This window comes from Prionailurus viverrinus, chromosome B1, assembly GCF_022837055.1.
Source record: "Prionailurus viverrinus isolate Anna chromosome B1, UM_Priviv_1.0, whole genome shotgun sequence".
Taxonomy (NCBI): domain Eukaryota; kingdom Metazoa; phylum Chordata; class Mammalia; order Carnivora; family Felidae; genus Prionailurus; species Prionailurus viverrinus.
The window spans coordinates 135,536,515-135,564,325 of NC_062564.1; the positions used below are offsets into that span (position 1 = coordinate 135,536,515).

The following is a 27,811-nucleotide window of genomic DNA, read 5'->3' on the forward strand; positions in this document are numbered from 1 at the left end:
TCCTAGAGATCACAGCTTAGTTCTTCATCACCATAATTTTGTCATTTCAAGAATGTTATATGAGATGGAATCATGATGTGGGTAACATTTTGAGATCGCTTTTTTTCACTTAGTATAATGCCTTTAGGGTCTACCCTAATTTCTGTATACTATATATAAGTAGTTCATTCCTTTGTATTGTTGAGTTGTATCAGATTGGCACATAGATACTGCTATTGCTGACAAAATGTTATGTCAATATACCCTCTCATCTTTTTTAAAAATGTTATACTTTATAACTTTTTTATTCTATTTTATTTTTTTTTTCAACGTTTATTTATTTTTGGGACAGAGAGAGACAGAGCATGAACGGGGGAGGGGCAGAGAGAGAGGGAGACACAGAATCGGAAACAGGCTCCAGGCTCCGAGCCATCAGCCCAGAGCCCGACGCGGGGCTCGAACTCACAGACCGCGAGATCGTGACCTGGCTGAAGTCGGACGCTTAACTGACTGCGCCACCCAGGCGCCCCTTTTTTATTCTATTTTAACAGAAATTCTGGGTTCAAAATTTAACATTGACATTGTTTTTTTTTGTTGTTTGTTTAGTAGTAAACTCAAGGGATTTGACTGAACTTAGGTGGTCTAAATTGCATTCAAACTCTATAACCTTGTAAAAATAATCTTTCCAAAAATGAAGAAGCTCAAAAGGATGTAAGGCACATTTTTTAAGGCACAAAATAAATTCTGCAGTTTAAGTTATAACTTTCTAGTTATAGTACCCCTATTTATTCAAAGTGGTTTTGGTCTACCCAACACCACCTACCTTGGACCAGTAATAGCATTCTGATGAGGGCAAAGGTAGGGAAGCATAATGCCAGATAAGGTTTAAAGAAAATTACATCCCTCAGCCACACTGGTTTTAGGATGGCATGTAGCAAAAGTCAGGCTAATCAGAGTCAAAGTCAACAAAACTCAACAATGGGATATTTGTTACAATTCCAAGAAGTAAAACTCTTTTGCTGCCGAAGTGATTGTACCACAACATTGAGGCAGCCAGCTAAGAATGGAGCCAACACAGAGGAAAGCAATACTGAGAAACAGAGAAAAAGCAAATCTTGTTGTCATCTGAATCTTTGGATCTTGCCACATTTGTTCTAAATTAATCCTTTTTGCCTGCTCTGTGAAAATGGATATGGTCCCTTTAAAAATTTTTCCTATGCCAACTGGCATCATGTTAAACTGTCAGTAGAGGGCCCCAGAGAAACATTGCACAAGAAACTGGGTTTTACTTCCTGGTTCCTGTGTGTTGGCTCTGCAGGTGCCAGCGGCACCTTCAGCTTCTCCAGCACCCAGCTTCCCCTGTGTACAATGGCTTCCACAGCATCAAACATCTTCAGTGCATACTGGCTCGAATATCCAGGGGCCAGCAGCTTCCCTTTGTACTTCCTTGGGCCCTTTTGTAGCAAAGTGCCTCCAATGAGTGAGTCACCTCTCCATGAATTTTCTTATATCCTAGAGGGTGCATTTCAGACAAGTTCCAAAGGGAACTCTTCCATAAAGGTCTGCCAGCATAACACCACAGATGTCTCAGACATTCGGTAAGCCAAGGCTATGCCCTATCGAACAAGGTCTGGATCACACTCTAGGGGTGGACTTTTCCTTGGAGCTCAATCTCGCCCCTGGGAGTCATGGCTACTCCTTATATCTACTATGCCTATATTCGTGAGCCAATCATTTGATACTCGAATCCCCTGTGACAGTTAATATTTCTTTATATTAAACTTTCCTTATTCCCATTATTATATGGTTTCTTTCTCCTGATTAGACTCAGATTGATACACCATGGCTGAAGGCTGAGCTACTCTTGGACTTGTCCACTTTGTGATCTAATAAATCCACTTTCTGCTGATGTTGGCTATAGCTGGGTTTTTATAACTGGCACTGGAAGATTTCTTATACAAATAAGATCCATAAAATTAGCAACAAGGTTAATAAAGATTAAATGATCTTGGGGCGCCTGGGTGGCGCAGTCGGTTAGGCGTCCGACTTCAGCCAGGTCACGATCTCGCGGTCCGTGAGTTCGAGCCCCGCGTCAGGCTCTGGGCTGATGGCTCGGAGCCTGGAGCCTGTTTCCGATTCTGTGTCTCCCTCTCTCTCTGCCCCTCCCCCGTTCATGCTCTGTCTCTCTCTGTCCTAAAAATAAATAAATAAACGTTGAAAAAAAATTAAAAAAAAAAAAAGATTAAATGATCTTAGAAAGCCCTATAAATATATTTTAAAGTAGACAGTATTCAAACTTCATTAATACTGATTCCAATTCTAGCAAACTTTTTCTCACATGCACAAGAATATCATAGTGATACTCTGGAATATGCTTTAAATTATTAAAAAAAACCTTTGAATAGACTTCACAACTTTGATTCAGGGCTTTAGTGTAAGGGACTAGTTTCATGCCACACACCTCACCACATGCAGTGGAGAACCCTTCTCTCAGGGAATTGACATTAATCACTCTCTGGTGATGGCTCAATGTAACCAAGTAACCATTAAGTAGTTAGTGCACTTATATTGATCCAGAGACTATCCAAGATGAATATATGTGAACGGTGAAAGCAGATTTAATGTAAGATATAGATACAGTAAGTTGAGTGTTCTTAAGCAAAAAAATACTAGAAATTATTTTTAGTTTGGGTTATATGTTTCTATTATCTTATGCATGTATAGAAATTGGTTCTTAGCTTATTTTTTTCCACCATGCTATATTAATTGAAAACAGCTCTCCTACTTTTGGGATAGATATATATATTGTGTAGTCATATTAAAAATGCAAAATTAACAAAGTCTGGATGGTCCCTAAAAGATACTCTCTGAGTGAGAAACTAGCATGCAAATAGGCTTGTTTCAGGTTCTGACTGCAAAAGTATAAGAAAGGCCACAGTGATTTGGAAATGAATATTTAAAAATTTTTGCCTATTTACAAATTTCCAATTAATTAAGATAACAAACAGAAACATGATAGGTAGAATTTGCCACTAAAATCAGATCAATAACTATTTCAAAACCTAAAGAAATAGTTATTAAAACCCATGCAAGCAGTGTGAAACTTATGTTCACAAGCTTACAGTGTCTCCTGCCAAAAAAAAAAAAAAAAAAAAAAAAATGGGTCGCCGAACTTTAAGGGTCTCAGTCCTAACTTGTGATTCTATGATTTCTATAAAAGGGACAAGGACAATTATATGGCCAACAGTTAATAACCTGTCATTGCCTTAAAAAATAGATATGGGTCCAAAAGACTAAATTATTTGGATTACAGGTCTGGCCACTGTGGTCTGAGTTAGGGCAGGGTTTGGAATATGACATAGATTTTATGCTTTTGTGGCTAATGTGCTATTCCTAAGAAACGACTTTATTGTGTTATGCCACTAATATCTCCGAGTTTTATAGATGTTTAGAAAGAATCTATGTATTCTTATCTCAGTTTTTAAAATATTTTCAACGAAAGGTTAAATTTGATATTTAAACTGAAATTTGGATACTTAAACCATGACCCTTATTAGTTAGAAACAAAAGAACTGGATACAGTTTTCTTTTCTACTCAGTTGAGAATATGTTAACTTAGACCTATATCACACTACACATCAAAGAAGAATCTTTGTTTCTGCTTCTGTTATTGTATCGTCTGTTTTTCTTTTTTTTTTTTTCCATGGAAGTCCACTTACCTAACAACAGCAAAAGGAGGGTTATATAAGGGAGATGGAAAAGTAAAATAAGTAGTTCCAACAGGACAATTGGAGCCTGGTGGGCACCCAAAATACCAGAAAAGAGATCCAACTATCATTTACTACATGTATTCTTTCTACTAGAAACTTTGCATGTGCTATTTCATTAGATTCCAAAACAAGCTTTTAACAATGGCATTATTAATCTACTATGGAAAAAAAAAAAAAAAAAAGCAAGGGCCAAAACAACCCACAATCATGACTCTAGTTCAAATCTAGTTTGTTGGAATCCATAATCCATGATCTTAATAAGCCATGATGGTGTTCAGTGGGAGAAAGAGGAAGGGAATAGAAAACAGAGCCAAGATAGAGAATGATGAAGAAAAGCTCATTAGGTTATTACCATATTTTCTTGCTTCTAGGTAACATTGATTCCTTTGTATGAATTTCTGTACCAATGTATGCTTCAATTCCAACACAGATGCCAATTTCAAAAATGTTGAAGTGTGAAAAATGTAATGCAGAATGGAAGAAATATTATAGTGAGAGGTGACGCCCTTCTGTATACTTGGTGGAGCTTCCTTGCAACTGGATGTTGTGTACTACCCATGAAAAGATCTTTGGCTAAGGAATGTTAGCCTTTCCTTTCCCCCAGTCTAGATCTCTCAGGCTGTCCTTTGAGGGGGATAACCCCACAGGTGCATGAGAGCAGACCTTTATTTTATTGGTTGCACAACATTTCACTAAGCCACTGATGAGATGAAACACAGAGATCAAACACAGTTACAGGCTCAGTGTTAATCATTTAAAAGATCACATAATTGAAGTTTTCTAAAATGGTCAAGATAATGTAAGTAAAAGAATCTGCAAAAAGACTTTGAAGATTCCACATTTTAAAAGCATCATACACTACAATTATATTTGTACTTTGTTGATTATGCCAATGGCTTCATGACTAATGCTACCAAAAAAAAATATTGAGAACATCAGCGGGGCACCTGGGTGGCTCAGTCAGGTAAGCATCTGACTCTTGATTTTGGCTCAGGTCGTAATCTCACAGTTTGTGGGATAGAGCTCCGTGTCAGGCTCTGCACTGACAGAATGGAGCCTGCTTGGGATTCTCTCTCTCTCCCTCTTTCTCTGACTTTTCCCTGCTTCTGCATGTGCACACACACTCTCTCTCAAAATGAATAAATAAACATTTAAGGAAAATATCAGCAAACTAATCTTTAGTGGAATATAGTATCTCTTTTTCATTCCACCATTTTATTATTTCAATGGAATTCTGATAGCCTCCTGACAGATGTATATTGCATTATAGCAGACTTACACAGCTACCTTCAGTGGACTCTAACAACTATAAAACAATGGAAATAGTAATAGAAAATAGATACTTCTGTTGTAAATAAAGAAAAAAGAATGATTTTCCCCCTCAAATTTCCAGAATATACGGTTTTATCCCTTCTCTCTGGTATACATTTAGATTATGTCATTAAACTGTTAGACATGCCTTTCTCCTTCAGCATAGGGTATACTGTTCCCTAAAGAAAATGGCGAGAGTGATATGGTACCTCTTCTTAGTCATTACCTCATCTTGTTAAATAAATCACAATTTCTTCTCAATCAAAATCTTCTTATTTGTACTCCTATCATTTTGCTATTCCTTTCCTTTTACTATACATGCTTATAATGACTTATAAATTCTTACAAAGAAGGCATTGCTTCTTGTGTGTGTATGTCTTGGGCAATACCTAGTGCACCATGGGTAGTGGATTAATATTGAAGAAAACAAACTTAGGGACTATTCATTTCTTCTTTTCAAAATATAAACAAGAGCATTCCATTTTTGTGACAGGAAATAGCCTCATCTCATTCTATCACATATTTTATCCGAAATAAAAAAGAGTATATACAAACTGAGGGTCATCGTTTTAAAATTGAAAACTTGTTTTAAAATAGAATGTGTTGGAAAAGAGCTTGCCAGTTACCATAAACAAAACTAAACAAGGAAGGACTATCTTATCTTTTGGTTATTTTGTGGCAAATAAGGTTTCAAACTCCTGCTAACCCCATTTTCATTTATCTGGGCTATATTTTGCAAGCTTAGGATCCTCCTAGCCCCAGCATTTTAAAACCATGTTCCCCACATCAAAGTGTATGTCTGTCTCTAAGAAGAAATACTCTTAAGATCTAGGGGACATGCCCAACTTTGCTTCCTTAAGGATTTCCATTATAGAGACTTATTGTAAACCAGCCATTAGAATTATTGCTGGCAGTTTCTTGAAATGTATGTTTTAGAGATATCTTATACTCAAATAAGTGCATGAAATTTATTCCCTAACAAAGTTAAAGCACATCTATGCTGTACTACTTCACGTTCATGCAAGTAGAGAGGGCAGCGAATGGCATATGCTGCAGCATTTATGACCTCCTACTAATACAAAATTTCATTCTGCAAAAATTTATTGGTGTTATATAACTGGGAACTAACTTTGCTTCTTTTATATCTGTCAACTCTCTATTTAATCTTACTGTCTCTAATTTATGGGGCCAGGAAAAATATTCCTCTATTTCAACAAGAATTTCTTTAATATCAAAAAACAGTGAGTTCTCTGCCAAATGTGACATTTTTGAGCCTAATTAAATAATGGCGGAGTCAAACAAGTCCAAATATTAGTTGATGGATGCAATTTGCTGATGTCCTTCAGTGGTGCATAACAATGAGATCTGACAGAGCTTCAAACTGTACTGTAATAAATCAACTTGATGATCTTGGATTTCTGAAACAGGAAATATAACAGCCCTTTGAGATCAGATATTTCCTAAGAAAATAAAGATAAACAAGGATGATGTTGAGACAGAAGACATATCAGAAATGTCTCCTAAGTGAATAGAATTTTGGAACATAATCCATAGATTGTCATAATATCCCTTAAAATGTCATTAAGCTGCATACTCCATAGATGGTTGGCCCAGAATATATGGTTTATCCTTTAATTAGCTACTTTCAAGGGGAAAAACCACAACATTCATTTTTTTAAAAGAGCCTTGTCTATACAGAAAATATAACCAATGAGTCAGATAAGCAAAGTCTAGTTCCTTGAAAGCTCATCTCTCATAACTCTGTCAAACATAGGGAAACAAAAGAATGTGTATAATTTTTTTCACATCTTAACCTCTTTCTTTAAATTTTTTAAGAATTTCATTTATTTTAAAGAGAGAGGGCACATGAGCAGGGGAGAGGGTCAGAGGGAGGGAGAAAGAGAGAGAAAATCTTAAGCAGGCTCCATGTTCAGTGCAGAGCTGGATAAAGGGCTTAATCCCATGATCCTGGGATCATGACCTGGGCCAAAATCAAGAGACAAAATCAGGAGTCAACCAACTGAGCCACCCAGGTGCCCCACGTCTTATCTCTTCTTGATTGCTGCAGAGCATTTTGTCCTTGACTCTTGGCTTTTTTCACTCCAAAGAACATTTAGAGTCTCCCCGCTCCATTCTTGGCTTTGGTTTTACAGAATCTGGGTAATGGGTAGAGAAAACTGGGAAAATCAAGAAAAGAAACTGCTTGAAGTAGGAAGAGAGGATTTAAAAACAGAGGGAAATGAAAAGGAGGGGCCATGGGCTGGAATTCAGGGAAAAAAATAGTTTTTTGAGGATTCAGACAAGTTTGGGGGCCCAATTGAAAGAACTAAGAGAATTTTAAGAGATTATACAATGAATCAAGAATTGGAACATATTCTGGGGCACCTGGGTGGCTTAATCAGTTGAGAGTCTGACTTCAACTCAGGTCATGATCTCACAGTTCCTGAGTTTGAGCCCCACATGGGCTCTCTGCTGTCAGTGGTGCCCATTTTGGATCTTCTGTCTCCCTCTCTCTCTGCACCTCCCCCACTCATGCTCTCTGTATGTCAAATATAAAAAGTAAACATTAAAAAAAATAACTGGAACATACTCTAACATACTTAGACTACATTAGAATAAAAAAAATAAAAAACAATTAGTGGGCAAAGTTTCCTTAAAGCAATCTATGCTATGAGCAGACCATGTGTGCCTTGGCTTTTATATAGGTAAAAAATGATACTCCATGTTCCTTCCAAGTCCAAGATTTTAGGAGGCTCTTCAGAACCAGCATATTCTGAAATTCTCTCTTCTTTTTTTTTAATTTTTTTTTGTTTTGTTTTGTTTTTAAAGGCTTATCTTTCAATGTAGTCAGATACAGTCTTTTCTTAAAGTCTATTTATGTATTTTCAGAGATAGAGACAGTGGGGGAGGGGACAGAGAGACAGAATACAAAGCAGGCTCTGTACCATCAGCATGGAACCTGATGTGGGGCTCAAACTCACAAACCGTGAGATCATGACCTGAGCCGAAGTTGGATACTTAACTGACTGAGCCACCCAAAGCCCCCTGAATTCCCTTAATCCTGATCACCATACTTTATCTAAAAATTGTTAAAATTTTAGATTTTTATTGGTGTATGGTATTAAATTTTCCCATATTTGTATTTTTAAATATAAAATTTCTTCAGTATCATTTGATTAAAAATTTTTGAATTATTAAAAGGAAAAGTAGAATCTCTATCCTCTTCACTCCCATTTTCAATGTTTAAATGTCATCATTGACAGTTTTGTTATATATTGCTGTTATATATAGCAATGAACATAAATATATTTTAATATATATTTTAGTTCCTTAGAACTCAGACTTGACTCCACAATTGAACACAGTTCTTTCCATCAGCCTGGAGCTGAGCTCCCTTAAATGATATAATGCACAATCATACATTATTGACAGCTTCTATCTTGGTAAATCCCCATTTTCTGTCAAAACACTTAAGGTGTTTTGTGCCTCCATGTCTATACTTGTACTAGTCAGGATAGGCTAAATGTTGCTTGCACTAACAACTAATTCTATAACACAGTTGTTTTTTTTTTTTCTTACCGCCACTCCCATTGTGGGTTAGCAGGGGCTTCTGCTCATTTAAGGACCCTGCTACGTGCTTCCACTATCCCAGAGCAGTAGGAAGGGCACATAATCATCTGGACAGTGGCACCTGTAACTTCTACCTGGAAATGAGATACATCACTTCTGTTCACTTTTCATTGGCCAAAGCAAGTTACATGGCCATGCCTAACTTCAAAAGAAGGGAGAAATATAATTCCATTAGTGACTGGAAAGTGACAGCTGAAAATATTTGGTAAACACAATTCATGACTCAGTATTTTAACACCTATAATTTCTTTTCTGGGGTCACCTATCAAATCCTAGCCACTTTTGGGAAAGAGCAATATTTTGCATTACTGCCTCCTATCTTTCCCCTCAAATATGCCTTAATATTCTACCTATGAATGCTATGGAAGCAGAATGTATAAAGCTGAAAAATAAGGCCACTACCAAAAACATTGTAAGAAGACTACATAGATTCCCAAAATATGGACATTTAGTTCTAATTCTACTTGCTTTACTTTTTTTAAGTCAATTTGCTGTATACACTGTTTCAGAGAGCTCCTTCATTTCTGTGATTCCTTATTTCTTTGTTGGGTTAAAAAGGGCAAGCACGCAACAGAATTGTGACTAGCATTCGACTTAATATGCAGCACTAGGCCTACTATTTGGTTCTTATAGACCTTAGCAATAACAAATGTTTACTGATTAGTGGTTAAATGCTTGAGGTATTTATTTTTAGACTAGGCTTTCATTTTTTCCAAACCAGTTCATGAAGAGCAAAATCATATGTGAAACAGTCACACTAAACTTGGCTGAAAACAAAAGGCTCTGACTAGAGTGCCTGGAAGAATATTTAATCATTATTCCCCTAGCCCAGCATATTTCTCAGTAGAGACAAGAGCATATACTGTGGCCATGGAAAATCTAGGGAACTGGAACTCTTGAAAATACCATTTATGCTACATCAAACTTGATCCCACTCAGGCAACATAAATCTTTCCCATATGTGATGACTGCTTGTTGCCCAGCTTCCAATTCTAAAACAGACACTGTAAATATCCCAAATACTCCTCTTTAATTTCTACCAAGAGTCTGCAGCTATCTTTATGCTTGCAGTTGAATAAATGGTTCTCTAATAAACTAGAAAGAGAGATCATTCACTCTGGGAAGAGTAAAGAGATGTAATCTTATATTTCAGGTATAAATTGGAGCTATTTTCATATCCCAGAATAGATCTAAATTTCAATAAAAATAAATTGCCCTTTAAAGAATGATACAATAAAATTAAAGAGAGCCCAAACAAAATCTATATTGAGTTTGGAACTGTACTCTAAAACTCTCAATGTTTTGGCCCAGGATATCATTATAAGGACCATTTTCATAACCCCAAAACAATGTGGTATGATAAAGCATAATTTGTACTGCTACCTGGGAAGCAAGAGGAGGTCTAAGAGATGTAATATGGCCAATGAATTGTCTGATTTTCCAAGGCATTTAGGTGACTTAAAGTAGGACTTCTTGAAGTGTGGTCCATGGATAACCTGCATCGTAATCACCTGGAGTTTTTGTTAAAATATCCTAGGGCCCCATACCAGGTTCCCTGAATCAGACACTGTGGCACAGGCCCATAAATCTGCATTTTAAGTTCTTCAGGTGATTTTTGTATCTGCTAAAAATATCTAATACCCACAGATTTATTGAGAGAACGAAGAAAAGAATATTTAAAATCAGGGCATTGGAAAACAGGCAATGAAACATTCTAAATTATATCATAAAGCAAGGAGATGTACAAATCTAGTGATCTTTAGAAGAGAAAATATCATAATGATGGTTTAATAGGACTTCTCAAGATGATTTTGAAGAATCCTCAACACTGCATCTCCAGGAGGTGCAATCATAATCCCCAATAACAGTCTCTATAGGGAATGAACTAAAATGGCTGGCACTAACTTCCCCACCCCTAAGACCTTTCCATAGGTAGTCTACCGTGCATATCAGAGGTCCAGACTGGGCACAGTCCTGCAGAACACCTGGCTTTCCCTGATCACCAATACTTGTAATTTGCTTCTCTCTACTACTATTTGACTCTCCGTGTTAGCTCAGCCTTTCCCCATACTCTCTAGGATTAGATTTTGGGTGCTCCTACTGTAACCTGAATTTTTGCTTCTTTGGTGTCTTAGTTCCTATCTAGTGTCTAATACCCAGTTGCTCAATGAGCCTACATTTTGTTTTCCATTTCACTCTTAAGAAAGATCCCACCCTGAACTGCAGCCAATCTGCTGACTAATTTCTCTGAAAACAAAAGCCTGCTTGACCTGTTTAGTATACAATCTTTGATTGCCTGACATTTATCTGTCTGTCTGGATCGCATTTGCCACACCATGGTACTCTTGATGCTGACTGCTTTCCCAGATTATACCCCAATGTTGTTAAGCCTGTGGGATGCCATGCCTGGCCTCTCAGAAAAGATTTTTGTTCAGAGCCTGCATTCACATTTGCAGGGAGTAACAATCTCTTGCCCCACCCTGTATACAAGTCTACTTCTGCATACCATCCCCTCTCTGTCTACACACTGGGTAATAGGAAACGGCCATACACAGGCAGTTGCCAAGTTTTGGCCAAGAAATTCCATAGATGTCCCAGAGGACCAGTGAAAACCTAAACAGCCCATACTTTGGAAAATTCTCACATCAGTAAGTTGCGTTAAGAACTTCTCAGGACTTCGATCTTCATAGGGAAGTTCTTGGTGAGTCCAAATTTAGCCTTCACTCTGAGTAAACTGCAATTCCCTCAGAAAGCCAGTAAGTGACTTTTTTTTTTCCCTTTCTGTCTGTGATATCTATGGAGCCCATAGACTTGGACCAGATGTTACTTGTTGGGCAGCTTAGCTGTGCTTTAAGAACTTGGGTAAAGATCACTCATTACAGTATGGGCTCACTTTATAAGGCACTTTTAGGCTGGCAACAATCCTTCTGAGCAATTTACCAACATTTCAATATTTTCTCTATGTCACTTCAGATAACATTGGTAAGGAATAGAAACATAACAGATGTTTCTGGTCCTTAGAGATCAGAATTTGGATGAAATACAGACTAAAATATGAAGCTCTATTAAGCTGTCTAGAGTAGAGATTCTCCTATAAGATTACTCTTTTCATCCCTAATCCTCTCACCTCAATGCTCAAGACCTAAACAGGGTAAATCCTACACTTTGTCTCTCTAGCCTTGATGTTCCTCCAACTTCGAAGAAAAATGAGTTTAGACTTTTGATAAGACTTTTAACCATTATTTCTATACTAGCATTTTCTACAGTAAAATAGGCAGCTAAAAACAATTAGTTTAAGTTAAACAATGATTTATGTAGAAGGAAGGAATAGATGTTGGTCTACAAAATCAAGTGTATAAAATCTAACTTCCTTATCCTTTTATACTGTCAGGTGGCTGAAATGTAACCTTAGTTAATCCAGGGATGCCACTTTCCTGGGAGCCATCTGATGTTGGGTACTTCTAGGATTCTATGTCTTGGATAGAGGAGAGTGGGAATCTGGTCTGTTATCATCATCCTTTGCACCACAGGCATCTCCAAGATGCTTTTTTTTTCCTGGTTTGTTCCTGGCCTTCAGTCTACAAACCCTGGGACTGTCTTCCTTGCCCTATCCCCTGGCTATTCCAAGTTTGACTCTCACTGCCTCTTCTCCTCTTCTCTTGGCTGCACTGAGGATATGGGATGAGCTGGGGTGGGGGGTGCTGTTTTGGACATGCCTGCCTACATACCCATTTTGAATATCCTGGTACGATGTAGAACAGCACTAAAAGATGATTTGAGTTTTGTAGCCTCCAGGTCCTACATATAGGAAGTGATTCACGGATTCCTCTACTCTTAGATTCCCCCAGTCTGGTCCAGGTTTCCAGTTCTGTCTTCCAGGTACCTAGTTCAGGCAGTGGGGTAGAGTGTGGCAAAACATGGAGCCCCTACTCTAGAATCCCACCATCCTTTAAGCGGCTAAAGTCGCTTTGCTTCCCTCTGATTCTTCTCTTTGGCTTCTTGCCATGAGAACCACTATCTGTTTTTAGGGATGGGATAAAGAGATCAGTTTTATTTTGCTGTTCTTGTTGTTGTTGTTGTTATCGTTTAAGGTTTGGATCCTGAGGATTTATGGAGCTAACTTTTTGAAACTCAAATACTGCTGCAAACAAAAATCTCCAAAGCACTTTTTTCCCCCTAAATTATCTTTTTTGTGAAGCAATGTTTGTCATATAATGAATGAAATTTGAAAAAAAAAATGTAAGGGAACAGACCATGAGTGAATATCAAAATATTTCTCGAATTTCAGCACTCAGCCTAAGCCTCCATCACATAAAGGGACTGCTGAAACTCTGACAAATGGTGAAAAAGTAAGATACACAAAATTTAATAAACCACCTGAATGGTGAAATGAGTGAAGGTGGTTAAAAAAATAAACACCTGAATGACCACCTGCTTTATTACGAAATCTGAGTAAATATGAAATAAGATCTATGTAGAGCAAAAACCTGGAATATTTTACCCAGAGGGGAAAAGAAAGAAGTTCATTGCCGTTGCCTGTGTCCTTATACTTTCCATTCAACTAAACAGATGTCTGGTGTCATAACAGGCTGCCTAATCCTTTAACATATCTTTGTGTGAGAGTACCTCACACAGGATGTATGTCCCTTTGTAACAACAAGACTGGAGCCATATCAGGCCCCCTAAATTTTTCATCTGGTGTCAGGCAATGCATTAAGTGCCAGTCATACAAATCTGTAAGATAAAGTCCCTGCCCTCCAGGAGCTTACAGTGCAGCTCAGCTAGGAAAGTGGACCAGTAAGTATGAATTAAAATGCAAAGTGGTGAAAGCCATAGAAGTCAATGTTGGGAGGTAAGGGTAGGGATGGAGTCAGGGAAGGCATCTCAGAAGAGGTCATAATCTCGAGAAAGGCAAGGTTGAGGAACACTTTGGGCTGAAAGGCCACCATGAGTGGCAAATAATACAAAGGGGAGAACAGAAAAAGGCTGAGGTCAGGTATTTATATGAAAAAGTGGCAGATATGGTGACAAATCTGCATGGAGGGAGGAAAACATTCATTCACTCTTTTAAAATTTTTAATGTTCATTTATTTTTGAGAGAGAGAGACAGAGCATGAGTGGGGGAGAGGCAGAGAGAGAGGGAGACACAGAATCTGAAGCAGATTCCAGGCTCTGAGCTATCAGCACAGAGCCCTAGGTGGAGCTCCAATTCACAAACTGCGAGATCATGAAGTTGGATGCTTAACTGACTGAGACACCCAGGAGCCCCAGGAAAACATTCATTCTTAAAAATGTAGTTATCGCAAGCCATTTCCCCACTCTGTGCATGCATGCGTGCGTGTGTGTGTGTGTGTGTGTGTGTTCCTAAGAACATTACATATTATATAACTGCCACAACATAATACTGATATTTTTCTGAAATGTATCAATCTATCTCCAACACAGAGATTTACTTTACTTCAGAGAAAACTGTGGTGCACTGGGGGTTGCACTTCTGGGAGGATTCATAAATATTTAATTATTTCATTCGTGAAGGCTGTCAGTAATTCCCATTTCAAGAGCTGAGGAAGTTTAAAGTCAAGTAAACAGCATTTGGAAGGCTTTCTCCACCAAAAAGCAGCTCCTATGAATGAAAAAGAGGGTGGATCTCTGCTTTCCACACTGGAATCCAGCTATTCCTGCTGACACTGGGAAATGAAGGGAGAAGGAAAGAGAAGACTCAGATTTATTTCCATTGTGATTTTGAGACTATTTAATATTCCAAGAAGCTGCCAGTATAACAAGGTGCACACTCTTAGAGAGAAGAAACACCCTCTAGACTTGCTCTATGATCATGGATAAGGCTCTTCACCTAGTTTGGCCTGCTTTGGTTAGGTGAAATGTATGAGGGCTTAATTACAAGATCCAAGACCCCATCCAACTTCCATACTATATGACTTAGGCAACTTCCATTCATAAGTAATTAATGAGTAGATTAAGGAAATGAAATAAACCACAGAAGCTTTGATGCTAAAAATGAGCCAAAGTCCTCTGAGAAACAACTTAGTCTCTGGGGGGAAAGGGCTAGAGAAGACACTAGCAATAGCTTTCAAAAAATTGGTACTGCATACAAGGACAAATGGTCAGGATATCTACCCAAAGTAGAGGCCATGTGTTGATTTGGAAAAACAAAATCAATCCATTACTCTAGGATAAAATTATAGCTAAATAATATTCCTGGAATGCGTCTGAAACCCCTTAGTCATTACTCTGGAGTATTTCCACTTAAATTTGACTATGTCATTGCATGGATTATTAAATTCAAAGAAAGAGAAGCAGTCTAAAAATGAGGCAGAGAGCCTGTTGTCAAAAATCTGGGATAGATTCCTGGCTCCTCCACTTGTTTTGTGACTATAAGTTTTAGTCATAAAGAATAAACAAAGAAAGTCACACAGAAACATTGAATAAAGAAAAATGTTCATTTGTGGCATATAGTTTGTAGTTATATAAAAAAAAGAAGAAAAAGAAAAAAGACAATTTCTTTTCCTTTGATTGCTCCTCCTAAAAGAAAAGAATGAGCCAGAAGATGCCATTGTCTCCAAATAAAATAGAACACCCACTTAACTTTTGTTTTACATCATTCGCAATTGGGCTAAGGTCTGGGTTTAGCTTTAGAGTAGATTTCTTGAAAAAAAAAGCCAAATTGAACTCATTAAGAATAAACCAGTCTCTTTCACTGGATTGCATTTTTAAAGAATGTTTAGTATAAATCCGATAAAATGTACTCTATTGGCTACTGGATGAAGGAATGCATGGGGCATGCACAGAGCACTATAGCCCTTGCATTTATGGGTTTGATACACATTACCTATTATTGGTACACTTATTATGCTTATTTTATGTGAGAAAATGGAGGCTTAGAAATGGTAAGTAGTTTGCATAGGATGATACATGTAAAATGTGCTAGAACTGAGCCTCAGGTCCTGTAAGTAAATTCCAAAGTTCCTGCTTTTAACAATCTATTAAGGATTCACTGAAAATTTGGGGGGAAATATGCTATATATACTATATACAATATATATATTATGTAATATATAGTATATGCTATACTATATATACTATTTACTATGTATACTATATATTATATATAATATATACTATACTATATATACTATTTACTATATATACTATATATTTTAGGTAGTATATACTATATATACTGTATTTTTCTGTATTACTATATATACTGTATTTTTCTATATTGTATATGGCATATATTATATATATATATATATATATATATATATATATATATATATTTAAATTATACATCTCTGGAGTGGCAATGCATTGGAGAGAGGGAGACCAGTAAGGAGGGAGTGGGTTAAGAAGAGATCATTCAATTCTAAGCAAGGTAGTGGTCAGGGGAATGAAAAAGAATGCAAAGAATGTAGTTTTTAAAATTCTATAGTAACTGTCACTTGGTTGCATAGGAAGTGAGGAAGGAGATAAAGGATGAAGGGCTGATTGGAGTAAGGGAATGATATGGATTTTGCAGTACTAGAATACCTGAAACAGCCTTGTATGGGGAGCTCTGACTAGCAGGGCAACCACAGAAGGTTGTGCAGTCAACCTGGGACCGAAGTGTAGCCCACTTCCCTGCCAAGGAGAAAATCCTAATACAGGTGTTGCGCATAAAGAGAAAGGAAACTTGTATTTATAACTTGTACTAACTGTGGGTTACAAGAGGTCTTGTCGACCAGATCTCTAGATTGGGCTTTAAGTCAAAGCCATGGGACTGGATGAGGAAGAAAGTATACAGTGGTGGTAAATCAAACAAACACAGACACCCGGAGGAAGAAGGTAGGAAAAAAGACAGGAGCCCTCTAAAGAAAGTGAAGAAAGAAGGGTGCGAACATAGGCGAGTACAAGATCCCTAACGTTAAAAGATAGAAATATTTCAAGAAGAGCATGGCAGTAAACATTATCAATGGCAGGAAAAGCAGAGGTGAGCAATGGATGAAAAGCTCTGGATTTAGCAGTTAATTTAGCCATCATTAGCAACCTCTGAGAGGTAATCTGAGTATTGTGGTAGAAATAAATGCCAAACTTCAAAGAGTTTTATAGTCAGAGGGAGGTCGGAAAGCAAAAGCAAAAACAGAAGAAAAAAAAACCAAATTTTTCTTGGCATCAGGAAGAGAGAGGTTGGTTGAGAAAGTAGAGTGTTTGTTTGTTTGTTTGGTGTAGCAGAGGCCTGAACATTGGTTGTGCACTGAGAAAAAACAAAGGTGCAAGTAAAATGACATAATTTATGAAGCAAATTCCAGTTTCATCTTTATAAATATTTTGTTTAAAAGTTCCATAAACACTAGTGGCCCAGGAAATGCTTTAGCAAATACTCATTAACAAAGTGACAGCTATTTAAAAATGTTCCCATAGCTATTATATGTTTATCACCCCTTGTGTAATAAAGACTTCTGGCATGGAATCTTGAGTTCTTTCTTTAGTATGAGAACTGTTCTGTTCCCTGGGGATTTTCAGAGAATAGGGTACATGGCTGACCTCTTACTCAGACAGAAGGAAATTATGCTTCTACCTCTTGCCCCAGATTAAAATTATCATCCAGTCATTACTTCTGGATGAATATAGAAGTTAAACTAAAAGTTGGAAGCCTTGGTTCTAGATGAATAATTTTTCTGGACTTAGTTCCCCTATGCTGCAAAAAAAGGGATTTAGACTGCCAAATTTCTAAGCCATTACAATTCTAAATTAATCCAATGAGCAAAAAATATCACATGTAAATGAATGCTTATCCTTATTTTATGCATGACAGAACACACTGAAACAATGTAGGCCCCCGACAGTGGGGGACGTATTTTGTTACTTTTGATATTGCCATAGAATAGAATAGAATATTATGCAGCTGTATATTATTCTTTCCCAAAGTGTTCTAATATAGAAAAGAGTTGCCAATAAAATGTTAAATGAAAAAAGGTGGAATCCAAATTTGCAGTATCAAACAATTTTGTAAAAGCAAAACAAAACAAAACTTTGACACTCTATTATATGTGCACAGATACAGAAAGAAACCTAATAGCAATGAATCCCCTAGAGAGTGGAATTGGTGATCATAATTTAGTTCTCCTTTTATATTGTCACTGTCTTCATAATCATTATAATTGTTAACTTTCTTGTGATTTATGGGGGGGCATTTTATACCCCGGGTTTGCAGGAAAGTTGTTTTCCTTTCCATTGTATTCAGATCTACTTATAATATCTTCAGGCACGGAGATGGAGAACACATAGATGCTGTCTTCCTTCTGGACTCTCACTGTGCCACGGAGAAAGGCCACATAACATACCTTTAGAATTAAATGCATTCAGAAGCAAGCAGGTTGGAGAGAGAAGGTAAATCAAAATGAAAATTGCTCCCTTGAAATACTATTATTATTTTTGTTAATTTGGAAACATACCACTGTTTACCGAGAGCTCTATAACTTACATAATCTTTAAAAACTAATTTTAAAAATTTTAAGATCACCAAAATAAGATTGGGCCTGAAAAACTGTCTTAGACTCAGTCCACATTTATTTTTTCTTCTAATATCCTGCTGTGTTTCCCAATAATAATAATAAATCAAATAATGTTAATAAAATAAATAATAGCAGCCTCTGCTTGTAGCAAGTGTACTATAAATTCCACAATACCTTAGTCAAATAAACAAAGGATAGAGGAAAGGGGCTGATATTTTCGTGTCTTCAAACTGCTTTTTTTTTTTTTTTTTTTTTTTAGATTTCATGCATTTATTTTTGAGACAGGGAGAGAGAGAGAGAATCTCAACCAGACTCCATGCTAAGAGCAGGGAATGGAGCTTGATTCCATGAACTGTAAGATCATGACCTGAGCTAAAATTAAGAGACAGGGGCTCAACAGATTGAGCCACCCAGGCACCCCCAAGTTTGCTTTTTAAATTATTATCAACTATAGGCATCTGACGCTTTTCTTTATAGCAATTCAGAGTTCTAAATTGCTGTTTGCCAATAGCAATTTCATAATTTATTAATGGCATCACTTAAAGAAGTTTTTATGTTTTAGTATAACCAAATAATAAACTGAATAACAAATACTCCAATAATAAAACATGAAGTAAAACATGGGGCTCCCAGGTGGCTCATTTGGTTGGGTGTCGGAATTCAGCTCAGGTCATGATCTCACAGTCTGTGAATTCAGGCCCTGTGTCGGGCTCTGTGCTGACAGCTCAGAGCCTGGAGCCTGCTTCAGATTCTGTGTCTCTCTCACTCTCTGCCTCTCTCCCACTCAGACTGTCTCTCTCCCTCTCTCAAAAATAAATAAACATTAAAAAAATTGTTTAAAAAGAAATGAAGTAAAACATGATGGTTTTAGCATTATTTTTTGTTCAGGCCCTTTCAATTTAGGAATTGGAATTTATATTCATTCAACAAACATTTATTGCGTGATTAAAGTGAATGAAAAGAATCTTGGTCTTTGACCACATCACTTCCTAAATTGTCCAGAAGTACCAACTTAGTACATGAAGCAAAGGCCAATGTATAAGAACATACCTGGGTCAGTTTGAGCATCTTTTCTGAGGGATTAAAATTGAAAATGAGCTAAATTTTGATTTTTATGAGAAGGGAGCAGTCATCTCTTTCTCTCTTCAACAACTAAGGAATTACTGATAGCTTCTGTCCCCTGTCCACCACATACAGCATTGGACCTGACACCTCCTTGCAACACATGCACTCACTCACCGAATTCTAGTTTAGGAGGGTCTGTGTTCTGAGGCTTCTGGAGCAGTCTCACAAGGCTGTGTCAAGAGAGACCCTTCTAAAACATCATCGGTGAACATGAACAGGTGTTGACTTACTTCAGGGACTTCTTCTTTTTCTAGTTTTAAACAGCACTTTTTAGATGGAAATCTTCATAAGTGTACACTCAAAAAGGTGCTGAGTTTTCAGTAGTTTTAAGTTGTGACAGTACAGTTCCTACTATAAAATACATATCCCTTCATACGGCTGGTTTCCTAATTAGGTGAGCATGTGAAAATTAAATTTTGATTAGGCTGAAAGCCTTAATCAAGTAAAAACTAAAACCTTCATTGTATCGACGTCAAATAGCATATTTTCAGCTTTAAAGAGTTATGTTTCAATTAGAATAACATTTTATTTCATAAGAACCCATACCATTGCTCTGTGCTGATAGCTCAGAGCCTGCTTGGGATTCTCTCCCTTCTCTCTTGCCACACCTCCACCTCCTCCCTGCCCCCCACAATGAATAAATAAATATTAAAACAAAAATAACCCATGCCATTTAACTGAAGGAATGAAGAAGCAAAAAAAAAAAAAAAGCAAAATCTCTAGCTTTTAGGCAATGATTCTAAATTTACGTGGACCCTAAATTCACTGTTGTAGACAAAAGGCAGTCCCTTAATTCATTGTTTCAAACAGAAAGAGTCTGTCATATACAGCACAAGATACTTTAATACCCAGTAACAATTTTTACACTGACTATATGAAAACTGTATTTTAAAAAGAATTTAAGCAAAGGGGCGCCTGGGTGTCTCAGTTGGTTGAGCCTCTGACTTTGGCTCAGGTCATGATCTCACTGTTTGTGGGTTCAAGCCCCTCATTGGGCTCACTGCTGTCTGTGTGGAGCCTGCTTTGGATCCTCTGTCCCCCCCTCTCTCTGCCCCTCCGCTGTTCATGCTCTCTCTCAAAAACAAACATTAAAAATATACATATTCATTAAAAAAAAAAAAAGAAAAAAAGAGCTTGAGCAAAAAAGGCCTCTAACACAAAAGGCCTCACACATAATTCTAAATAAGCTATATATAGTCAAGCCATTAGCAATGGACTCTAATTAAAGTTGGAATTTAGAATTGCTCTGGACTCAGTTTATAGCTTCATGTATCTCTCTAATATGCCCAGTTTAATTTTTGTCATGGGTAGAGTGGGATTAATTATCAAGATCACTGAGAAACCAGTGATTGATTTTGCATTGCAACGCACAACATAAAAAAAATATTGAAAGACAGGAAATGGTATGTTCTGCTACTAAATTCAATGCTTTATCACATTTTCAACTTAAAAGAAGTTGTTAACTAAGTAAGGATATGGTTAAAGAAATCAAGGCATTATCGAAACAGTGGCAAAAGATGTATTTTTTCCTTAAAGCATAATGACACAGAACTGCATAGACTAGATGAGAAATATTTTTCCTTTTCCCTAACTCTTTCCTACAAAGAATTATTATGCTATTTCCTAGCCACACATGCGTATGAATAGCAAATGTGTAAATGGAACTAAAATAAAATACTTAGTATTTGATTGATATTAAGTCTGCCCCGTGAGATTTGGTTAGTCACTGATTCCTTGACACATACCTCCAGTAACTTTATAAAGAGGAGAACAGACAACACTTTCTGTATCTGATGCAGTAACGCCTTACTTATCCCAGAGCCACTTCCATGGCAACTTCTACTACAGAACACAACTAAGGACTTGGACTCAAACCAAAAGTCTCCTGAGCACCTAAAATAGATGTCACCCTGTCTATGCGCTTTGGTCTGTGCACTTTCCTCATAAGAGAATCTCTTGAGCCCTCGAATAAAGTTCTTGCTTCTCATTCCTTCCATGATTTTTTTATAAACTTTTTTTCTGGTTTCTTATGCATAGCACAAAAGAAATAATAATATAAAGATGTGGATAAGGTTGCAGGGAGTTGTTAGAAGAATGCAAACTGTCCACACCCATAAGAAGTCACATTTCCATATGGATGCTGGTCACAGGAGGAAAAAATGTCCTATAAAAATAACACAATTAAAATAAAGCATAGTGATTATGTGACCTTTTGACAAAAGGAGTAAAACCCGTGCATACCACAGAATAGGCCCCCAATGCATCATTACGTTTAGAAAAATTCTACAATGTGTATCCATGATGAAAAGGTTGGGCAATTCAGAAAACGTTAAATTGAATTTAGTTCCCTCCAGAGAGATATCAAAATATATACTGGACCTCAGTAAGTTAACTATCCAAAATGGCTAAATTCTTTCTAAAACCTCTGCAGTTTTCAGTGGCAAACTTGCAAGCTTTACTTTTTGGAAAGTTGACAAATGTAGAACTCCTTAATTGTCTCATGACTTGTTTATTGGCCAGCAGCAAATATTATATATTAACTAGCCAGGCCTCCGGAGAAAGAGTGACATTTCAGATGACAGTGGTTCCTTTCTGTCCACTCCATGGCCACTTTGGGCTCTTCCCCTTCTGCTCTGAGAGCCTCCATAGCTCAGTGATTTGAGATACTGGAAATATTGTCACTTTAAGATGGATGAACTTAACAAAGATAAGCCTCATTAAAAAAAAAAGAAGGCTTGCCAGAATTTTTAAAAATAAATGGAAGTGAAGGGAAGGAAGGGTTAAAATGAACAATTAAAAATAGAAGTAATTTTTTTAATGTTTATTTATTTTTGAGAGGGAGACACAGAGCGCGAGGGGGGAGGGGCAAAGAGAGAGGGAGACTCCAGGCTCTGAGCTGTCAGCATAGAGCCTGTGGTGGGGCTTGAACCCACGAACCATGAGATCATGACCCGAGACAAAGCCGGAAGCTCAACGGACTGAGCCACCCAGGCACCCCAAATATAGAAGTAGGTTAAAGGTAAAACCCTAATTCAAAATTGTGTGTTTCGCAGGTCAGATCCACCAAGCTGTAATGAGGTCAGTGAGCCTTAACCAAGTCAGTTCAAGTGCCTGGAGCTGCTCTGACTTGGCTCTATGCTGTTTCTATACTTGAAGTCGAAGATGAATTAACCTGTCCCTCCCCTTCAATCAAGAGCATTCTGTACATTCCGTAATCTTAAAGCCTTTTTTTTTTAATCTGACATGAATAACAAAACATAAAACCACCCATGACAAGATGCAACAAAGGACAAAGCTAAACTAAGCTTCAAAATAAAATAACAACAATCATTAGGTTCCTGAAAACAAAACAAAACCAAATCCTAGTAGCTTCAAATATCAACAGCCACCAAACAATACAGCCAAGAAACTAAAGTATTTTAAAGTGTGTGTTTTCTCTCAGAATAGAGGCGAGGTGGGGGGAAAAGTCAAATGACCACACAATACTTGTGCCCGAAACAAATAAACCCTGAAGGAGATTTCAATGAGTAAAAAACAGTACCTTATAAGTAACTGGTCTTGTCTACTCACAGCTGTTTCCAGTGCCGACTCTTGTTTAACTGTCTACTGCGTTCAGTTTAAAGTTAATTCTGTTGGCAAAAAAGTACAGAGCTTGTCTGGAAAATGCTGTTTGGACATAAACCATTCCTTTCAAAGCTGTAGTAGCTATATTTAAGTTTTCTTGTAGAGGGGGATATAAACCTTTCCTGTAGCTGATTTTCTTCCTCCTCCCGCCCATCAGACTTAGTCAGTGTCCTCCTATCCCATATATTGAAGAAAGAGAGGGGAGGAAAAAAAAAAAAAAAAAAGAGACCGGGAAATATACCTTAAATAATGTAGTAGTTGAGCATTTGGAAAAAGACAAAAAAAAAAGGAGAATTAAGAACCATAGAAAGCACACCAGGATCTTAAATATAATTTAGCCCAATGCCCTCATTTTATAGATGAAGAAACTGATACCCAGAGAAAATATGATTTCTATCAGGTCATTCACATAGCTAACTAATGCCACAGCTAAGAATAGTTACCAGGTTTCCTAACCCCCAATTCAATGCTCTTTCTACTACTCTAGTGTACCTGAAGGGAAATGGTTTACCTTTTTCCTGTGTATCCTTGGATAATACCCACATGAGTTGGCAGGGAACAATAACACAATTACAATGTGAGAACCATCTGTTCTCAGAGAAAACATTTTACTCCACTTTAAAATCCTTAATACTGAAAGTTTCTCTACAATGCCCAGTTTCTTTCTATACTTAGAAAATAATCTTATCCTTTGCTGATTTTTTAAATAATATTTTTATGTTTCAGGAATTGCCAGTTTTCAAGGGATATTAACATCCCTTAGTCCTTATAGAGGACCATAAATGCTGGTGCTGTGACAGGTGTTACTCTTTAATATTTCTACCCAGTATCAGTGATATTGAACTAGAAACACATTACTATTACCACAGATCCTATTTCCAACTTGTCAACATTTTTTTTACCATACATACAAGTTTATTCTTGTTATTACTGGTTATATATTTTGTTAAATAAAAGAGAAGCAGCATAATAATTTTTATTTGGTGTGTTTCAAGTAACATTCCTTTCTTATATATAAAGAAATTATTTTTCTCTAATTGAAGAATGATATTCTTATTATCATAATTTTTAAAAATTTTTCTTTCTAAAATGTATTCATGGGGCGCCTGGGTGGTGCAGTCAGTTAAGCGTCCGACTTCAGCCAGGTCACGATCTCGCGGTCCGTGAGTTCGAGCCCCGCGTCGCGCTCTGGGCTGATGGCTCAGAGCCTGGAGCCTGTTTCTGATTCTGTGTCTCCCTCTCTCTCTGCCCCTCCCCCGTTCATGCTCTGTCTCTCTCTGTCCCAAAAATAAATAAACGTTGAAAAAAAAATGTATTCATTCATTCATTCATTCACTTATTTAACAAATACTAATTGAACATTTATAAACCTACCTCATCCTTCTTTTAAAGAATATAGTAACTGACAAGAAATAAATTTTAAAAAATGTTTATTTATTTTTGAGAGAGGGAGACACAGAGTGCGAGCAGGGGAGGGGCCAAGAGAGAGAGAGACATGGAATCTGAAGCAGGCTCTAGGCTCTGAGCTGTCAGCACAGAGCCCTCTGTGGCGCTCCAACCCACAAACCGTGAGATCATGACCTGAGCTGAAGTTGGATGCTTAACCAACTGAGCCATCCAGGCGCCCCAACAAGCAATAACTTTTTTAAATAAGTGCCTAATTGTCAAAAAAAATGAAAGAGTTTAGTCACGAAGTAAGGCCAATTTTCTGTAACAACCTTTTCATCCATTCTCACATCATAAGCATGTGCCCAAAGTTTATTTACATTCTCTCCATTGAGTTGCCCACTCTCAACAGCATCCGTCTTAGGGTCAGATAAGTCAAAATATGAAATGACCCAGATTGAAATTGCTCTGGTTACTATTAATCTTTGTATTTGATCTGACTCCTTAAAATGCTAAAAGCAAATCTACATTACATGCTACAATTTAAAGACACAATTAGCAAATGCTCAGACCATTCAAAATCCATTTTCAAATTGAGATGCATTGTTCTTTAGTTCAGAAATTCACTTTGGTTTTGATATTTCCCATCTACTTTTAAAATGATATTGTACCTACTCTTGCCCTGGTCTTTAGAAGAAAATAGTGTAATTGTGACTAAAGAATTAGAAAAGGATATTTTGAAAAATACAGTTTGGTTTTTGAAACATATTTTCCAAAATGTTGAGTAATTAATAGGTACTGTATCAATTTTCCAACCATGATAAGTAAGCAACTGATTCAAAACACATAAACGTTGGGAAGGTAATCTGGTAAACCATACTTGGTACTTTTTAACACAATGGCATTATCCTATTTTCCTTCTATTCTCAGTTAATTTGGTCTAGCCGAGCTCTGTGCAAATGTAAATCCCAACGACATTAACATCTACATTTATATACAACACTAATATGTCAAATATGATTAGAGTCTGACACTAATACATATTACTTGGGTTTATTAAAAGTATTCCCTAATTTTCTTTTACATCTTAAACTTGACTTTTAATTTGAACATTTTACCCTTTGTCTGTTAGAAGGAAAGGAAGGAAATCTGAGTAATCCCCAAAAGAGAGGGAGGCTGCGAGGGGAGACACAGAGACTTAGATGCAATGAGTCAGGGTGATTCAAGGTTGTTGACTGCACTCAGGAAGGAAGGTGTAAAGAGAAGTCACATACAAGCAGGTTGTTTGGAACAGAAGTGGGCTGAGCCACAGACAATAGATTATAGGTATTAAATGTAAGAACCAAAGTCTCTCAAAATAGGTTGAGCAAAGAGGGAACTAGCAATTTGGGTGACCAGTGCCAGCAACAGGAAATTGGTCCTCGAACTGACTTTGTAATTCATGACATGGTTTGTTTCTACCCATTGGAAGGGAAGCATGTGCTGTCAATATGTGAATTCGACACAATCTAAAATAACATGGTGACATAAAACCATTTAAAAAAATTTGTCCCTCTATATTTAGGTCCCTTGGACATACTCCAGGTTGCCGTACTCTGAGCATGCTCTGGACTTTAGAATCCTAGCATTGTTTAGTGGGGACTAGTTATTGTGTTATGGGGCCTGGATACATGGAGTTGAATTTCAATGATGGAAGAAGTACTTAAGACAGAGGTGAAACTCAGGGCAGACTATATTAACACAGGCAAGGCAGTTGGAATTCACTAACTCTTGATCTCTCAGTTTCAGGTTTACAGTAATACTAGAGGAAGGCTTTTACTAAGGAATCCCAGAGACCTCTTTCGTGGTAGCAGTGCAGGGAAGTGACTGCAAGAACAGCTACTAGATTATAATGTTCTATGCTTGGGAGGAGATATCATACATGGATGTTTTTAATAGTCCCAGGGAACCATGCACAGAAAAAATCTCCAGCATCAACTTTCTTCAGTTCAAGCTCATGCTCATTTTGTTGCCCTTCTCCTCTCAAAATCCATTCTCCTCACAGCAGCCAGGGTAATTATTCCCCTCCCCCCACCGTTATACCATCTGATGCTTTCCATAATTCCTCTGCTTCACACCTTCCAGTGGTTTCCCATTATCTCATTTCATGCCCTCTAATAGTTTCCAATCATTCCCCTGCTTCATCCCTGCAATGGTTTTCCATTGCCCACGGTGTGAATTCAAATGCCTTACGATGACCTCCTAAGTCTCACATAATTTCACTCCTGTTTATCTTTCCTACTGTTTTCCTAACCTGCTGTTCCATCTGTCTAGAATGTTTTCTCCTCATAACTTCGCAGGACTACCAGTTTATCAGAACTCAAGACTCATCTCAAATGCTACCTTCCCGGAAAAAAGATTTCCTGACCACTCTAGTTAATTACCCTCCTCCCCACCTTACATCCACACACTCTCTACCCCATTTTTCTATTTAATTCTTCTTCACAGCACTTGCCACTATCTGAAATTATCACAGGCTCTTTTTCTTTTTAATTTCTTCAACCATTTAAATATATTTACTGTATCTCCTCTAGAATGAGCTTTCTAAGATCAGAAATATGTTGGAAGTTATAAATAAGATCAGAAACATAATATTTAGGCTTTTAAAACCACATCATCCCAGTATTCAGAACCGTGTCTACTATAGAATACGTATTGACCAATATTTCTTGAATGAATGAATTATATTGGTTTCCTGGGTTACTACTCTTCAGTCAACAAAAATCTAACATAAGTCCATAAGCATGAAGGCAAAGACTAATCTACTTCTACAATTGACATAACTCTGCGAGTTCCCTGTGGCTCAGCAGCTAGGCATCACAGGACATAAGGAAAGGGCCCCTCTGGTGGGCTCTAGGAAGCTGTATCAATACAAGGTACCTCTAAGCCCTTGAAGTTTGTTAACACAAGGGCCAGAGTTATACCCTTGAGCTGCTAGAAGGTCCTAAGAGCTTCCGGACATCTCCTTCATTTCCTGAACTTGGTCGTCGTTGCCCTTATTGAAATAGCAGATATCCTAAAGCCAATTTTATCCTTTCCAGGTGGTTTCAAGAAACTGCTCCCAGCTGCCAACTCTTCAGAAGCAGAAGCTAAATCCTTGCATTCACAGCATATGTTTTCTAAATGAAAAAAAAAAAAGGGACAGACTAAATAATTTTAGAGAAGTGAGCTCACAGATAATTTAATCTTCCATTTCACTTCTCTTCCACACTGATTCAGAGCTCTCCAGCGAGCTGTAAATTAGATTTCCTCTCCTGTCTCATGTCCTACTGCTTCCTAATTACCTGTTCTAGTGAGTCAGCCTCTCTGGATCCTGTGGCTCAGACACACTGTGGCTTAGCATACTTTGGGTCCAGCCACATCAGAAAGGTGGCTGTGTGATGACAGGCAAAGAGAGGGTGATTCTTCGGAAGAAAATGACTTTTCCCAGACACA

General features: G+C 37.4%; 1 protein-coding gene across 6 annotated transcripts in view; it reads right to left on the reverse strand.

Moving 5' to 3' along the window:
• ARHGAP24 (Rho GTPase activating protein 24) overlaps window positions 1–27,811 on the reverse strand; it is a 516,404-nt gene that overhangs the window by 192,366 nt on the left and 296,227 nt on the right. Inside the window, exon 2 of one of the 6 annotated variants that reach the window (XM_047855844.1) lies at window positions 22,869–22,956. The exons of 4 other annotated variants lie outside the window; for them this stretch is intronic. The gene's annotated coding sequence lies outside the window, so the exon portion shown is untranslated. Of the gene's footprint in view, window positions 1–22,868; window positions 23,110–27,811 lie in introns of those variants that run through there. One more of the 6 variants, XM_047855842.1, reaches the window with a different exon arrangement.